We start from the raw sequence: 11,647 nt of genomic DNA on the forward strand, positions 1-11,647 counted from the left end.
AGGCGCTAATGCCACTAGCTTGCTGGCTTGTTAGAGCAGCTAGACTGGCACTAGCTCCTAGCGTTTTTAAGCTGTATCCTGTGATCTAAAATGTGTTGTCGGAAGATAGCACGATACCCTTGCTTGGACTTTTTTTATATATCTAAGAAGCTGTGACATCTAAAGAATGCCCGATTTCATATGTTTGAACCATCTCCATTGAGGAAATAATCTTGGACTCGGAATAAGAACTATTTAAATCAGAACATGCCTGAATAAAAGGTTCCACAACTTTAAATAACTCTTCCATAGGAAACTAATCCAAATTTTTATTACAATTCGCCACACCAAGGTGAAAGGATTCGAACCTAAACAGATGCGTTGACCAGACTACGCTACACCTTGTCTTACCCACTCACTAGCTTTTCGTCGTTCGCTTCACCTCACTGCCGATTGCCGCGCTCCTTATCTACGCTAAATGTCCGTACCTTACGTTCTTTTTCACGAAGAGCGACCTCTACCGACCGAACCAATGCCTTATCAAACATACTTTGATTTTGTCAAGGCTCTCGCGGGCAGCCGTACATGATACCCGACAGTTTGCACCCGCTTGCGGCAAAGGCCTGGTCAATCGTATATGATCATAAAAATTAGGGTCGCTAACACCCATTTTGAGTTGCCTCGTCCTTAAAGTCAAGTTGGATCTTCATTCTACGAGAAATCTGCCTGCTGATTGTTCAAGTGGGTTGCAAGTGAAGGGGGAACTCTAAGCCCATACAGGATACATGACTGACACTAAGCACTGTAGCAGCGAGCGAGTTAGCCAAGCAGCTGCTTCTTACAGGACAATTAAGTGTGTTGAAACCAACCTGCGGTTGGATAGTGACTTCCTATGCTAGTAGACGCTACCTTAGCCCCCCTTACTGGAGAACCCGAATGAAGCCGCTTGGCAAGAAAGATTAAAAAGTTGCTAGATTTTGCTCTGTTATATTGTCTTAATTTCATTTATTAATTAATTCATTCCAAGCTTCATTCAATTATCTGTCTCGACAAGCTGAATTTTTATTGGTGTTCAGCTCACAAGCTTCACCCAAACGATTTCACTCAAATAGGTGCGTGACTCTATCAAAGGATGGAACAGAACTCCAGTTAGCATTAGATTCTTCTAGTGGTTGATTTGTTGTCAGCATTAGGGGGTTTTGATTACCCTTGTGGCACCTCTGGTGGTTGTCATTGATGATTTACCATAGACTTCCACACTTATTATCCAAGGGGCTGACAATCCCTTGAATAGTAAGGCCTTGGCATCTACCAAGTGCCCTTCTAGGCCTCACCATGAGATGAGGCCTGTGGGTGAGATCGTGTGTGGTCTCAAGTTAATAACAACTCAGGCCTTTGTCTGGGGTAGGTTAACTAATGGTTTCTTGGGTGTCTTGTTAAGAGCAGACATCGAGGGGTGCAACAGAACCTCGCCTAATCCCTTCCTGGGATAAAGAGGCGGAATCTCCCTCACCCTATATATTGACGGAACGCGATTACAAGACCGGATTCAAGAACTTCAGCAAGAACGCGATTCTCTTTTGAGACAAATAGAGCAGCTCCTGCTAAGGGGTGGAACCGCGCAGGATAGATGAAATTGGTCGAGTGGTCTTAGTTGAAGATGTGAGATTGCATGTGTTTATGGATTGAACGAGATTCAAGCTGTGTGTGAAAATGGTTGAATTTTCCAGCAGTGTGAAAGGAATAGTGTCTTGAGAATAAGAATGTATGTAGTATTACCATTCCCCTGGGCGAAAGTAGTTCTTCTCCTCGGGCTCTACTTTTCTATTTTTGACTAATGTAGTCAGAAGAGTTTGCCAGGATGGCTTGGTAAGCAAGCAAGCAGGCGCAAACTCCCAGTTTTTTCTCTTATTTCTTTTTTTTTTTTTATTTCATATTATATATATTATAAAAATTTCCTTCCTAAAGTCAGGAATGGCAAGACAGGGAACTAAAGAGATACCTTTAAGCCATATTAATTAGTCCAACTCTACTATCTCAATAGGACTAAAGCATACTTCCTTTAGCTGCTAATAGTAGATCAAGGACTTGATATGCTATTTACAAGTTTTTGTGCAGAAATGCCGACATTATATTTCTGTCAAAAGTGTCTTGCCACTTGTGTTTTTAAAAATAAAAAATAAAAAAAGACGTATGGGTTATAGTATTGTCACTTGTGTTTTTTGGAAAAAAAAAATATTAAAAAAAAAAGTGTTATATGGGTTAGTCACTGTGTCTGTGTGTCTTGCCATTTGCATTTTTTGAAAATAAAAAATAAAAAAATAAGAAAAAATAAAACTCAGTCACCTCTAAGACTCAACTCAGTCACTTAACAGCCTGACCAAAGGTAAGGAGATAAGACTTTCTTTTTTTTAATTTGAAATGAGGAGTGCCCACGTGATGCTTGACCAAAGTAAGGAGATAAAACTTTCCTTTTTAAATTTGAAATGAGATAAGACTCAGTGGAATGGGTGCTGTGGTGGTGAAAAAAACAATGATTTCATTTGTTTGTTACGAATTTTTATTGATGCGTAAAAAAATAATTTTAGTAGGAAGTTTAAATTAAAATTGTGTGGGGATTTTCCCGCACAAGCTGTTTGTCCACTTTGGGGAGCCAAGCCCGCACGGTTTTGTTCTCGACCCCGAGTGTAGTCTTTGGGATTTTCACCTCAAGCACTTTGGCCGATATTGGCTTGACACCCTAGTCCCACATCGGTTAGAGATGTGCCCCACGCATGTCTTATAAGCTCTTGGGCAAAGGCATGGTGTACCACTACTCTGCATGCTCAGACAAAAAACTGATCGGTGCAGTCTCTCGGCAAGAGCCCACTTGTTGGAAAGCACACGTCGACGGCGCGGCCAACCAAAGGGGCTCAAAGGTGGGGCTCGTCCTGATTTCCCTCGAGGGGATTACCATCGAAAAATCGTTAAGGCTGGGCTTCTCTGCCACGAATAACGAGGCAGAGTATGAGGCCTTGTTGGAAGGAATGTCTATGATCCAGAAACTAGGCGGGAAATCTATAAGCATATTCTCGGACTCAAGACTTGTCGTGGGACAAGTAAATGGGGAATTGGACAAGAGGGATGAAAGAATGCAAAAGTACCTAGTCCAAGTCAAGTGCTTGCAGGCGCGTTTCAACAATTTCAGCCTAATGCACGTATCCAGGAGCGGGAACACCCATGCCGACTCCCTTGCAATGCTTGCCACGTCCTCGACGCAACCCCTCCCTCAGGTCATACTCGTAGAAGATCTATACAGGCCATCGATGGTGAGAACCGAGTTGGTGCATGTTCACAGCGTCAGGTCAAGGCCAAGCTAGATGGATCCTCTAGTACTGTTTTTAAAGAATGACATCTTACCCGAAGATAAGAACGAGGCCGACAAGATTAGAAGAAAGGCTTCTCGACTCTAGCTATCCGAGGACTCCAAACTGTATAAGCGCTCACTTTCAGGACCATACTTGCTATGCGTGCATCCAGATGCCACTGAGGCTATCCTGGAGGAATTGCATGAAGGAATTTGTGGGAGCCATATGGGGGGTAGGTCCTTGTCCCATAGGGCCATAACGCAAGGTTATTGGTGGCCGAGTATGCAGAAAGAGGCGCAGGAATATGTGAAGAAATGCGATCAATGCCAAAGGTTCGCCCCGAATATACATCAACAAGGCAGGACCCTTAATCTGCTATCCTGCCCTTGGCCATTCGTGCAGTGGGGCCTGGACATCCTAGGACCATTTCCCAGAGCAGTGGGGAGCAAAAGGTTTCTCCTCGTCGGCACGGATTATTTCACAAAATGGGTCGAAGCTGAGCCGTTGACAAACATTAGAGATGTTGACGCTAAGAAATTTATTTGGAAGAACATCGTCACCAGGTTTGGAGTCCCTCACACCCTAATCTTGGACAACGGTCTTCAGTTTGATAGTAAAGCCTTCAAAAGGTATTGCAGCGAGTTGGGAATTGCGAATAGATACTCCACACCGGCTTACCCACAGGGGAATGGGCAAGCCGAAGTCGTTAACAAAGTCATAGTAAATGGGTTGAAGAAGAGATTAGATGATGCGAAAGGAAGGTGGGCAGAGGAATTGCCCCATGTTTTGTGGAAGTACCGCACCACGCCAGGTAGGTCCATAGGGGAGACCCCCTTTTCAATGACCTATAGAGCTGAGGTCGTCATTCCTCTAGAGACAAATTTCCAAACACTAAAGACTAGCACTAAGCTCAAGCAAGGTTATGATGCGAAGGTGAAGCTAAGACCCCTAGAACTTGGGGATCTGGTATTGAGAAAGGTCCTGGGCACTACAAGAAATCCCACGTGAGGAAAACTCGGACCAAATTGAGAAGGTCCATATTGTATCACCTCGGTGGCTGGCATAGGGGCCTACTTTTTAGAAGATTTGGAAGAACATGTAGTACCAAGCCCTTGGAGTGTAAATAACCTGAAAAGGTACTATTATTAATGAAAGATTTTAATTCTTGGCACCATATCACTGTGCAGTTTTATCTAAGTGTTGAACAGAACCTAAATCCTGTCTGGCTCCTCAGACCACAGGTTAGGGGGAAATTAACTACTACGCAGTTTTATCTAAGTGTTAAACAGAACCCAAGTCCTGTATGGCTTCTGAAACCACAGGCTAGGGGGAAATTAACTACTACGCGGTCCTATCTAAGTGTTAAACAGAACCCAAATCCTGTCTGGCTCCTCGGACCACAGGCTAGGGGAAATTAACTACTACACAGCTTTATCTACGTGTTAAACAGAACCCAAGTCCTGTGTAGCCCTCTGGACCACAGGCTTGGGGGAAATTAACCTCGATGCAGTTTTATCTAAGTGTTAAACAGAACCCAAATCCTGTCTGGCTCCTCAGACCACAGGCTAAGGGGAAATTAACTACTACGCAGTTTTATCTAAATGTTAAACAGAACCCAAATCTTGTCTGGCTCCTCAAACCATAGGCTAGGGGGAAATTAACTACAACATAGTTTTATCTAAGTGTTAAACAGAACCCAAATCTTGTCTGGCCCCTCGGACAACAAGCTAGGGGGAAATTAACCACGATTCAGTTTTAGCTAAGTGTTAAACAGAACCCAAGTCCTGTCTAGCTCCTCAAACCACAGGCTAGGGGGAAATTAACTATTATGCGGTCCTATATAAGTGTTAAACAGAACTCAAATCCCGTCTGGCTCCTTAGCCCACAGGCTAGGAGGAAATTAACTACAATGTAGTTTTATCTAAGTGTTAAACAGAACCCAAGTCCTGTATGGCTCCTCAAACCATAGGCTAGGGGGAAATTAACTGCTACGCGGTCCTATCTAAGTGTTAAACAGAACCCAAATCCTGTCTAGCTCCTCGAACCACAGGCTAGGGGAAAATTAACTATTACGCAGTTTTATCTAAGTGTTAAACAAAACCCAAGTCCTGTGTGGCCCCCTGGACCACAGGCTTGGGGGAAATTAACCTCGATGCAGTTTTATCTAAGTGTTAAATAGAACCCAAATCCTGTCTGGCTCCTCGGACCACAGGCTAAGGGGAAATTAACTACTACGCAGTTTTATCTAAGTATTACACAGAACCCAAATCCTGTCTGGCACCTTAAACCATAGGCTAGGGGGAAATTAACTACTACGCAGTTTTATCTAAGTGTTCAACAGAACCCAAATCCTGTCTGGCCCCTCGGACCACAGGCTAGGGGGAAATTAACCACAATGCAGTTTTATCTAAGTGTTAAATAGAACCCAAGTCCTGTTTGGCTCCTCGGTCTACAGGTTTGGGGGAAATTAACTACTACGCAGTTTTATCTAAGTGTTAAACAGAACTCAAAATCCTGTCTGGCTCCTCAAACCACAGGTTAGGGGGAAATTAACTACTACGCAGTTTTATCTAAGTGTTAAACAAAACCTAAATCTTGTCTGGCCTCTCGGACCACAGGCTAGGGGGAAATTAACCACAATTCAGTTTTATCTAATTGTTAAACAGAACCCAAGTCCTGTCTGGCTCCTCAAATCACAGGCTAGGGCGAAATTAACTATTACGCAGTCCTATCTAAGTGTTAAACAGAACCCAAATCTTGTCTGGCTCCTCAAACGACAGGCTAGGGCGAAATTAACTACTACGCAGTTTTATCTAAGTGTTAAACAAAACCCAAATCTTGTCTGGCCCCTTAGACCACAGGCTAGGGGGAAATTAACCACGATTCAGTTTTATCTAAGTGTTAAATAGAACCCAAGTCCTGTCTGGCTCCTCGGACTACAGGTTTGGGGGAAATTAACTACTACGCAGTTTTATCTAAGTGTTAAACAGATCCCAAATCCTGTCTGGCTCCTCAAACCACTGGTTAGGGGGAAATTAACTACTACGAAGTTTTATCTAAGTGTTAAACAAAACCCAAGTCCTGTATGGCTTCTGAAACCACAGGCTAGGGGGAAATTAACTACTACGCGGTCCTATCTAAGTGTTAAACAGAACTCAAATCCTGTCTGGCTCCTCGGACCACAGGTTAGGGGAAATTAACTACTACACAGTTTTATCTAAGTGTTAAACAGAACCCAAGTCCTGTGTAGCCCCCTGGACCACAGGCTAGGGGGAAATTAACCTCGATGCAGTTTTATCTAAGTGTTAAACAGAACCCAAGTCCTGTCTGGCTCCTCGGACCACAGGCTAGGGGAAAATTAACTACTACGCAGTTTTATCTAAGTGTTAAACAGAACCCAAATCTTGTCTGGCTCCTCAACCACAGGCTAATGGGAAATTAACTACTACACAGTTTTATCTAAGTATTAAACAGAACCCAAATCCTGTCTGGCCCTCAAACCACAGGCTAGGGGGAAATTAAATACTATGCAGTTTTATCTAAGTGTTAAACAGAACCCAAATCCTGTCTGGCCCCTCAGACCACAGGCTAGGGGGAAATTAACCACAATGCAGTTTTATCTAAGTGTTAAATAGAACCCAAGTCCTGTCTGGCTTGTCGGACTACAGGTTTGGGGGAAATTAACTACTACGCAGTTTTATCTAAGTGTTAAACAGAACCCAAATCCTGTCTGGCTCCTCAAACCACAGGTTAGGGGGAAATTAACTACTACGCAGTTTTATCTAAGTGTTAAACAAAACCTAAATCTTGTCTGGCTTCTCGGACCACAGGCTAGGGGGAAATTAACCACAATTCAGTTTTATCTAATTGTTAAACAGAACCCGAGTCCTGTCTGGCTCCTCAAATCACAGGTTAGGGGGAAATTAACTATTATGCGGTCCTATCTAAGTGTTAAACAGAACCCAAATCTTGTCTGGCTCCTCAAACGATAGGCTAGGGGGAAATTAACTACTACGCAGTTTTATCTAAGTGTGAAACAAAACCCAAATCTTGTCTGGCCCCTCAGACCATAGGCTAGGGGGAAATTAACCACGATTCAATTTTATCTAAGTGTTAAATAGAACCCATGTCCTGTCTGGCTCCTCGGACTACAGGTTTGGGGGAAATTAACTACTACGCAGTTTTATCTAAGTGTTAAACAGATCCCAAATCCTGTCTGGCTCCTCAAACCACAGGTTAGGGGGAAATTAACTACTACGCAGTTTTATCTAAGTGTTAAACAAAACCCAAATCTTGTCTGGCCCCTTGGACCACAGGCTAGGGGGAAATTAACCACGATTCAGTTTTATCTAAGTGTTAAATAGAACCCAAGTCCTGTCTGGCTCCTCAAACCACAGGCTAGGGGAAAATTAACTACTACGCAGTTTTATTTAAGTGTTAAACAGAACCCAAGTCCTGTGTAGCCCCCTGGACCACAGGCTAGGGGGAAATTAACTACTACGCAGTTTTATGTAAGTGTTAAACAAAACCCAAATCTTGTCTGGCCCCTCAGACCACAGGCTAGGGGGAAATTAACCACGATTCAATTTTATCTAAGTGTTAAATAGAACCCAAGTCCTGTCTGGCTCCTCGGACTACAGGTTTGGGGGAAATTAACTACTACGCAGTTTTATCTAAGTGTTAAACAGATCCCAAATCCTGTCTGGCTCCTCAAACCACAGGTTAGGGGGAAATTAACTACTACGCAGTTTTATCTAAGTGTTAAACAAAACCCAAATCTTGTCTGGCCCCTTGGACCACAGGCTAGGGGGAAATTAACCACGATTCAGTTTTATCTAAGTGTTAAACAGAACCCAAGTCCTGTCTGGCTCCTCAAACCACAGGCTAGGGGAAAATTAACTACTACGCAGTTTTATTTAAGTGTTAAACAGAACCCAAATCCTGTCTGGCTCCTCAGACCACAGGCTAATGGGAAATTAATTACTACACAGTTTTATCTAAGTATTAAATAGAACCCAAATCCTGTCTGGCTCCTCAAACCACAGGTTAGGGGGAAATTAACTACTACGCAGTTTTATCTAAGTGTTAAACAAAACCTAAATCTTGTTTGGCCTCTCGGACCACAGGCTAGGGGGAAATTAACCACAATTCAGTTTTATCTAATTGTTAAACAGAACCCGAGTCTTGTCTGGCTCCTCAAATCACAGGCTAGGGGGAAATTAACTATTATGCGGTCCTATCTAAGTGTTAAACAGATCCCAAATCCTGTCTGGCTCCTCAAACCACAGGTTAGGGGGAAATTAACTACTACGCAGTTTTATCTAAGTGTTAAACAAAACCCAAATCTTGTCTGGCCCCTTGGACCACAGGCTAGGGGGAAATTAACCACGATTCAGTTTTATCTAAGTGTTAAACAGAACCCAAGTCCTGTCTGGCTCCTCAAACCACAGGCTAGGGGAAAATTAACTACTACGCAGTTTTATTTAAGTGTTAAACAGAACCCAAGTCCTGTGTAGCCCCCTGGACCACAGGCTTGGGGGAAATTAACCTCGATGCAGTTTTATCTAAGTGTTAAACAAAACCCAAATCCTCTCTGGCTCCTCGGACCACAGGCTAGGGGGAAATTAACTACTACGCAGTTTTATCTAAATGTTAAACAGAACCCAAATCTTGTCTGGCTCCTCAAACCATAGGCTAGGGGGAAATTAACTACTACATAGTTTTATCTAAGTGTTAAACAAAACCCAAATCTTGTCTGGCCCTTCGGACAACAAGCTAGGTGGAAATTAACCACGATTCAGTTTTATCTAAGTGTTAAACAGAACCCAAGTCCTGTCTGGCTCCTCGAGCCACAGGCTAGGGGAAAATTAACTATTTCGCAGTTTTATCTAACTGTTAAACAAAACCCAAGTCCTGTGTGGCCCCCTGGACCACAGGCTTGGGGGAAATTAACCCCGATGCAGTTTTATCTAAGTGTTAAACAGAACCCAAATCCTGTCTGGCTCCTCGGACCACAGGCTAAGGGCAAATTAACTACTACGCAGTTTTATCTAAGTATTAAACAGAACCCAAATCCTGTCTGGCACCTCAAACCACAGGCTAGGGGGAAATTAACTACTACGCAGTTTTATCTAAGTGTTAAACAGAACCCAAATCCTGTCTGGCCTCTCGGACCACAGGCTAGGGGGAAATTAACCACAATGCAGTTTTATCTAAGTGTTAAATAGAACCCAAGTCCTGTCTGGCTCCTCGTTCTACAGGTTTGGGGGAAATTAACTACTACGCAGTTTTATCTAAGTGTTAAACAGAACCCAAATCCTGTCTGGCTCCTCAAACCACAGGTTAGGGGGAAATTAACTACTATGCAGTTTTATCTAAGTGTTAAACAAAACCTAAATCTTGTCTGGCCTCTCGGACCACAGGCTAGGGGGAAATTAACCACAATTCAGTTTTATCTAATTGTTAAACAGAACCCAAGTCCTGTCTGGCTCCTCAAATCACAGGCTAGGGGGAAATTAACTATTATGCGGTCCTATCTAAGTGTTAAACAGAACCCAAATCTTGTCTGGCTCCTCAAACGACAGGCTAGGGGGAAATTAACTACTACGCAGTTTTATCTAAGTGTTAAACAAAACCCAAATCTTGTCTGGCCCCTCAGACCACAGGCTAGGGGGAAATTAACCACGATTCAATTTTATCTAAGTGTTAAATAGAACCCATGTCCTGTCTGGCTCCTCGGACTACAGGTTTGGGGGAAATTAACTACTACGCAGTTTTATCTAAGTGTTAAACAGATCCCAAATCCTGTCTGGCTCCTCAAACCACAGGTTAGGGGGAAATTAACTACTACGCAGTTTTATCTAAGTGTTAAACAAAACCCAAATCTTGTCTGGCCCCTTGGACCACAGGCTAGGGGGAAATTAACCACGATTCAGTTTTATCTAAGTGTTAAACAGAACCCAAGTCCTGTCTGGCTCCTCAAACCACAGGCTAGGGGAAAATTAACTACTACGCAGTTTTATTTAAGTGTTAAACAGAACCCAAATCCTGTCTGGCTCCTCAGACCACAGGCTAATGGGAAATTAATTACTACACAGTTTTATCTAAGTATTAAATAGAACCCAAATCCTGTCTAGCTCCTCAAACCACAGGCTAGGGGGAAATTAAATACTATGCAGTTTTATCTAAGTGTTAAACAGAACCCAAATCCTATCTGGCCCCTCAGACCACAAGCTAGGGGGAAATTAACCACAATGCAGTTTTATCTAAGTGTTAAATAGAACCCAAGTCCTGTCTGGCTTGTCGGACTACAGGTTTGGGGGAAATTAACTACTACGCAGTTTTATCTAAGTGTTAAACAGAACCCAAGTCCTGTGTGGCCCCTCGGACCACAGGCTTGGGGGAAATTAACCACGATGCAGTTCTATCTAAGTGTTGGACAGAACCCGAGCCCTGTGTGGCCCCTCGGACCACAGGCTTGTGAGAAATTAATCTCGATGCAGATTTATCTAAGTGCTTACCCGTTTCCATCAAGCCCATATCAATCATTGCTTCTGACAAGCCAATCAAAGCGCTGATATTTTAGCTAGGATGAAGAGTGATTTTCTTATTTATTATAGTCCTCTTGTGGACATTTTAGATGTTTTTTAGGGTGACCTCAATGGGATGTATTTTAACAGGATATGTCTTGAACCTTGTTATGGTGCTTAGTTTTTTTTTTTTTTTTTTTTTTTTTTTTTTTTTTTTTTAATATTATCGCCTCATCATAAAAAAAAAAGAAAAAAACCATTATTATCTCTCTCTGTTTTTGCCATTATGTACTGTCATTCTTTTTTATTGCAAGTTATGTTTTGGGGGAAAATATGGTAAAGCTTTTTTTTTTTTTTTTTAAGAAGGAAAGATATAGGAAAGCTACTGTCTGAATGTGTGGTAAAAAAGAAAGTAGCTTTTTATGTGTTGTATAGCACTTCAAAAATGTGGCGGAAGGTGAATTGATGTTTGTGTATTTGTTTATAATATATTATTATGTTATATGTAAAAATGGTATGGTTGAGTTTGTAACTTAAATTATATATATGTAATAATATAGTGTTGCTAAAGGCCTTGTAGCTGAATTGGCACCTTCCCATGTACAAAGTGCTTGGGGGTCTAGGGGAGAAAGGGTTCGAGCTGCAGGGTTAGCAACTTGTTGTAATTATTTCTCAAAAAAAGAAGAGAAAGAAAGTAATAATATAGTGTTGTATATATTGAGTGATGTATTTATATTTTGTATTATTATCTTGCTTCAAACTTTATTTGGTTTTGTTTGGTTGACATCTCTT

The sequence above is a fragment of the Quercus lobata genome, chromosome 9, assembly GCF_001633185.2.
Source record: "Quercus lobata isolate SW786 chromosome 9, ValleyOak3.0 Primary Assembly, whole genome shotgun sequence".
Lineage (NCBI taxonomy): Eukaryota > Viridiplantae > Streptophyta > Magnoliopsida > Fagales > Fagaceae > Quercus > Quercus lobata.